The sequence below is a fragment of the Triticum urartu genome, chromosome 6A (genome assembly GCF_056163025.1).
Source record: "Triticum urartu cultivar PI428250 chromosome 6A, HENAU_Tu73, whole genome shotgun sequence".
NCBI classification, from domain to species: Eukaryota; Viridiplantae; Streptophyta; class Magnoliopsida; order Poales; family Poaceae; genus Triticum; species Triticum urartu.
The window spans coordinates 15,183,226-15,190,050 of record NC_141878.1 but is presented as its reverse complement, the minus strand read 5'-3'; positions in this window follow the sequence as shown (position 1 = coordinate 15,190,050).

Genomic DNA, 6,825 nt, shown 5'->3' with positions numbered 1-6,825 from the left:
GCTAAAGCATACCGAGCGGGATTTTACTGGCCTAGAGAAAATGAGATGGCAAAAGAGATGGTCGACAAGTGTGGAGGGTGCCAGTTCTACTCCAACATGTCACACAAGCCTACATCAGCCCTGAAGACCATTCCACTCGTCTGGCCCTTTGCTGTTTGGGGACTAGACATGGTTGGTCCACTGAGAACAGGAAGAAGTGGTTTCACTCATGTGCTTGTGGCAGTCGACAAGTTTACCAAATGGATTGAAGCTAAGCCTATCAAGAATCTTGATGCTTGCACTGCTATCAGTTTCGTCAGAGGGCTAACATTCAGATATGGAGTCCCGCATAGTATCATCACTGACAATGGGTCAAACTTCGATTCGGACAAGTTCAGAGCTTTTTGCGCCTCTCAAGGCACTCGAGTCGAGTACGCATCGGTCGCCCATCCCCAGTCGAATGGACAAGCTGAAAGAGCAAATGGTCTGATTCTCAAAGGACTAAAGCCTCGACTGATGCGTGATCTCAAGCACGCGGCAGGTGCTTGGGTCGACGAGCTTCCATCAGTTCTGTGGGGATTGAGGACCATCCCTAACCGGTCGACTGGAAGAACTCCATTCTTTCTGGTTTATGGAGCCGAAGCGGTTCTGCCAAGTGATCTTCTTCACAACGTGCCCCGAGTCGAGCTTTACACCAAAGATGAAGCAGAACAGGCCCGGCAAGATGCAGTCGACCTCCTAGAAGAAGAGAGGGAGATGGCCATGATCAGATCGACCATTTATCAGCAAGACTTGCGTCGATTCCACGCCCGGAATGTGAAGAGTCGAGCCTTCCAAGAAGGAGATTTGGTCCTCCGAGTGGATCAACAGAAACCACACAAGCTTGCTCCTACTTGGGAAGGTCCCTTCATCATCACCAGAGTCCTCCACAATGGAGCGTATCACCTCTACAATGTTGATCGCCAGATCGACGAGCCACGAGCTTGGAATGCGGAACTACTCCGCCCCTTTTACACTTGAGCTCTCCCTTGGACGAGATGTAATAAGAAAAATTGCTGCAGTTTATTTTTATCAAAGGCAAGAGTGTTTCAATAATTGCTATCACTCCTGTTTGCTTATGAAATCCCCCAGTGGGTGACTTAGCTGCGAATCCGTTTCGCCTAAGTTTGAAAAAATCCTACCGAGTGGAGAGCGATCCTCCCACTCGGGGGCTTAGCTGCAGTCCAGCACTCGCCTAAGTTCTCTCACCTAGAGACTTAGCTGCAGTCCGGCACTCACCTAAGTTTGAAAAAATCCTACCGAGTGGAGAGCGATCCTCCCACTCGGGGGCTTAGCTGCAGTCCAGCACTCGCCTAAGTTCTCCCACTTAGAGACTTAGCTGCAGTCCGGCACTCGCCTAAGTTTGAAAAAATCCTACTGAGTGGAGAGCGATCCTCCCACTCGGGGGCTTAGCTGCAGTCCAGCACTCGCCTAAGTTCTCCCACTTAGAGACTTAGCTGCAGTCCGGCGCTCGCCTAGGTTTGAAAAAATCCTACCGAGTGGAGAGCGAACCTCCCACTCGGGGGCTTAGCTGCAGTCCAGCACTCGCCTAAGTTCTCCCACTTAGAGACTTAGCTGCAGTCTGGCACTCGCCTAAGTTTGAAAAAATCCTACCGAGTGGAGAGCGATCCTCCCACTCGGGGGCTTAGCTGCAGTCCAGCACTCGCCTAAGCTCTCCCACTTAAAGACTTAACTGCAGTCCGGCACTCGCCTAAGTTCAAAAAAATCCTCCCGAGTGGAGAGCGATCCTCCCACTCGGGGGCTTAGCTGCAGTCCAGCACTCGCCTAAGTTCTCCCACTAAGAGACTTAGCTGCGGTCAGACACTCGCCTAAGTTTGAAAAATCCTACCGAGTGGAGAGCAAACCTCCCACTCGGGGGCTTAGCTGCAGTCCAGTACTCGCCTAAGTTCTCCCACTAAGAGACTTAGCTGCGGTCAGACACTCGCCTAAGTTTGAAAAATCCTACCGAGTGGAGAGCAAACCTCCCACTCGGGGGCTTAGCTGCAGTCCAGTACTCGCCTAAGTTCTCCCACTAAGAGACTTAGCTGTGGTCAGACACTCGCCTAAGTTTGAAAAATCCTACCGAGTGGAGAGAAAACCTCCCACTCGGGGGCTTAGCTGTAGTCCAGTACTTGCCTAAGTTCTCCCACTAAGAGACTTAGCTGCGGTCAGACACTCGCCTAAGTATTGAAAAATCCTACCGAGTGGGGAGCAAACCTCCCACTCGGGGGCTTAGCTGTAGTCCAGTACTCGCCTAAGTTCTCCCACTAAGAGACTTAGCTGCGGTCAGACACTCGCCTAAGTTTGAAGATCCTACCGAGTGGGGAGCAAACCTCCCACTCGGGGGCTTAGCTGCGGCCCAGCGCTCGCCTAAGTGTTTAAAAATCCTATCGAGTGAGAGCAAACCTCCCACTTGGGGACTTAGCTGCGGCCCAGTGCTCGCCTAAGTACAGACACAACCCAATCCTAAAGGACAATGAGGTGCAAGTCGACTGCTACCTTCGCCTTCGGAGTTGCGCCACAAATACAAGGTTATTCCGAGTGAGGATCAAGTTCCACTCGACGAGTCAAACCATGAAGGTATCCAACGAGAAATCAAGTTCAGATAAAGCCTAAAAGGTCCCAGACCTCAAAGTACTCGAGCCCTCGGCTCGGCGGAGTTTAACTGTTACAAGTCCACTCGGCATTCCGAGGTAAATTTAAAGTTCTCACTCCTCAGGAGGAGGACTGGAAGGGGCGACGAACTCATCCAAGTCGATCCCGTCGGCAATACGGGTGGCAGCAGCGATGAAGGTCTCCATGAAGTCTTGAAAGTTGTGCTTCCTGGTATTGGCAACTTGGATGGCTGCCAGCTTTTCTTCTCGCGCCTCCTTGCAATGGACGCGGACCAGGGACAGAGCGACATCGGCACCACATCTAGCAGAAGATTTCTTCCATTCCGCCACTCAACCTGGGACTTCGTTAAGTCGAGCCATCAGAGACTCGAGGTCGTTTTGAAGCGTCGTCCCAGGCCAGAGTGATGCGTCGATCCGCAACATCGCAACTTTCAGCCGAGCCAGATAGTCAACGACGCTGGCAGTACGAGACTCCAGACGGAGCACGTTCATTGCAGCCTCGTCCTTCACGAGAGAGTTAACAGGGTCCAAGCCTGGTTCCACTCGACTGGTCTCCTCTTCAAAGTTCTGGCAGAATTCTGCAAACATGATTCGAGGGTAAGACGGTGGCCGTATGCAGGCTCGACAACTACAAGACAGCCGGGTTGGAATAATTACCTTCGAGCATGACAAACAGCTTCTTGGCGAGTCCACCGAGATAAGCCTCCAGATCTTTTACCTTCCCCGACAGCTCACCCGCCTTGTCGTGCAGCGCCATCTTCTCTTTCTTCAGTCGACTGGCGTCTCGATTAGCTGCCTCGAGAGCAGTCTTCAGTCTGGAGTTCTCCTGTTCAAGAGCTCCGACCGAAGCCAGTTTCTCTTCTGCGAGCTTCGTTTTGCTCAAGGCCTCCTTCTGTGCCTCTGCAAGATCTTGGTCCTTCTTCTTCAGAGCTTCCTCCAGTTTATCTGCGGCGCGTCGAGTGGAACCAACATCAAGAATGGACAAGAAAGAAAAGTCACCCGTTAAGAATGGAGAACCTCACCAGCCATACCTTTTGCTTCTTCTTTCGCCTTCTTCAAGTTCTCCTGAGCAAGCTTCAAGCTAAGGTTGAGCTGGATCTGCTGATTCTCCAACTCAGTATAGCGAGCTACAAGTTCGCAAGATTTCTGTAAAAAGAAAAAATAAGTCGACAGACGTCCAAGATAAGTTGCTTCCGAGTAACTAAGAGACAATGATGACGTTTCTAAGACCATAGCCGAATCAAAAATCATTCGACAGTAGTCTCGGGGACTACACCCAGTGGGTGCACTCGGCGTGCCCCCACTGGTTTGACCAAAAAAAAGAGAGAAAAAGTTCCACTCGACATGGCCCGACCAAACCTAGTGAAGAAATACAGCTACAACAACACAATGTAAAGACTACAGTCGACTGCCAGCAGTCCACCGTAGTCTCGGGGACTACACCCAGTGGGTGCACTCAGCGTGCCCCCACTCGTCCAAGGATAGGCAGACACACCCAGTGGGTGTACAGATACAGATACAAAAGATCTTCGGAAAAGAGACTCTTCAAACAGCATATCATAACAGAACAAGTGTTGAAGTCGACTGACCTGGACGTTGCTCTGAAGAGCCGAACTCGCGTCATAGGCTGCTTGGCTGGCCTCCCGAGCCATCTTCACTTGCTCCATCATGATCCCCGCCTGGCGTATAGCCTCCTTGGCAGCAGCCGCTTGGTCCTCAGGGACGGGGTATGCGGCAAAAAGCGAAGACGGATCCACAGTCGACGATGAGGGCCGCGCACTCGCCAGAGGAACGGCGAAGGTCACAGAAGCCCGAGCGGTGTCACCACCATCCCGAGCTACGGCCTCGGACGCCAGAGCGGAGTGGGGGGCCTGGTCAGCCGACGCCTTCTTATGCCTCCTCACCCTCAACGGACCATCGTTGTCGTCATCCGGGAGGTCGACAACATGAGGAGGGGCTACAAAGGAAACATTCAATCAACCAAAGTTGCAGTAAATGATCAGTCGACTCAATACAGAACGTCAGTAATCGTACCAGGGTTGGAGGTAACAGCATCCTCCATCTCTTGGTCGTCACCCTTGGCGGAGACCTCAGAAGTAGCAGCACTGCAAAACTCGAAAGTCAGTCGGTTGGCTCAATGAATCGACCAAGGATCTGTCCATGGTCGACGAAGGAAAACAAGTTTTATTATTACCCAGAAATGGTAGGGACAGCTATCTTCATCTTGGGTAGAGCCTTGGGCGGCTTGGACAGCGTCGTGCGTGGGAGCTTGGGGACCTTCCCAGTCGGCGTAGGAGAAGAGGTTCGAGGGCGTTTCGACGACTGCCCAACAGAAGCAGTCGCCTTGCCACGTTCCCGCGCTGGGTCGTGTGTGTGCTTGGACCGCCCCTCTGGGCGAGGGGGTTCGACCTCCTCCTCCTCCTCCTCTTCGCTGGAGTCGACATTGTTGTCTCCCTCTCCTTCACCGTCGGACTCCCACTCGCCTTGGTCGTCCCCGCTCTCACCTCCGCTCACCTCCCCTTCCTTAGTTGGCCCCTGAGCCCCGTTGGGCGTCGAGTACATCTCGGTGGTCGCCTGGAAAACAATAGACAAGACGAAAGTCAATCGACCAACTCAAAGAAGACCAATGTAGAAAACAAGACTTCAGTCGGGAACATAAAGACATACCTGGTCCACCTCATACGAATTGTCGAGTGGAACCACCCTCCTGGCTCCTCGGGGGTTGTCTTTGTTCCCCGTAATGCTCGACAGCCACCCCTCCAGCATCTCGTCGGTGACCTCCTCCGGGTGGACCCGAGTGGTGTCATCAAGGCCCGCGTACAGCCACATCGGGTGGTCACGGGCCTGGAGCGGTTGGATACGCCTCCAGAGGAAGACCTCCAGCAGGTCCATACCAGTCACACCCTCACGGATGAGCTCAACCACTCGACCCGCCAACACTTTGACCTGGGCCCTTTCCTCCGGCGACACTTTCAGAGAAGCAGGCTTTACATCTCGGTCGAGAGAGAATGGAGGAAGTCCAGTCGACTGCCCTGGGGTCGCCTGGTCTTGACAGTAGAACCAGGTTGCCTGCCAACCGCGGACCGACTCCGGGAAAGTGATGGAAGGAAAACAACTCTTCCCCCTCGCCTGGATCGCCAGACCCCCGCACAGCTGGATCACCTGCGTCCTCTCATCACTCGACTTGGCCTTCTTGACCGATTGAGAGCGACAGGTAAAGATGTGCTTGAAGAGTCCCCAGTGGGGGCGGCAACCCAAGAAGGCCTCGCACATGGAAATGTAAGCGGCAAGGTATACGATGGAGTTGGGAGTGAAGTGATGGAGCTGCGCTCCGAAGAAGTTCAGAAAACTCCGGAAAAAGGGATGGGGCGGCAGAGAAAACCCTCGGTCGATGTGGGTGGCTAGGAGCACGCACTCACCGTCACGGGGTTGAGGTTTGATCTCTCCCCCAGAAGACGCGCGGCTTGGTGGGGAATGACTCCCCCCTCGACCATGTCGTCGAGATCCTCTTGACGGAGCATCGACGGCATCCAGTCGCCCTGAATCCAACCTTTGGGCCGAGTGGTCCTAGAGGAGGATCCGCCCCGAGCTGACCTCTTCCCTTTCCCCGCCGCCGCTGCCTTCTTCGCGCGCTCCAGAGCGGAGGTCTTGCTCTTCGTCATCGTCGCCGGCGAAGTCTCGCACGGGCCTGCTGCGCTGGGGCGGGAACGGAGGTGGCGGAAGGACTTGCGAAGTGAGAGAGGCGGAAGAAAGGAGGAGAAGAGAGCGCACTGCTTGGAAACCCCGAGCCGGCGATTTATAAGGGACCGCTTCCGAGTGGCTGACTAGTAGGCCCAGGCTATCCAGTCAAATCCCGCAGCAGACGCGCACGCAGTACGTGGCGAAAAAGGCGACGCGGGGATCGAGGAGCTTCCTCTTTATCGCTTTCGATTACTGCGGCTGCTCCCGCCCCGCGCGCTTCCCGAAATCCGAATCCTGCGACATCCGCGGGCCACAGAACAACTTGTCAAAACAGAAGACCCCGATCGCGCCGGCGCTCAGTATGTCACAAGCAAAGAAATTCACTCGACGAAAGGCCTAGAATGGATCAAGGCGACTGAAAAAGGTTGGCAACGTCATCCGTGACGATTGACCCAAAAACGAGGCGCTCACGTAGCCCGAAGAATCAGTCGGAAAGATCTCCAACTCTTTC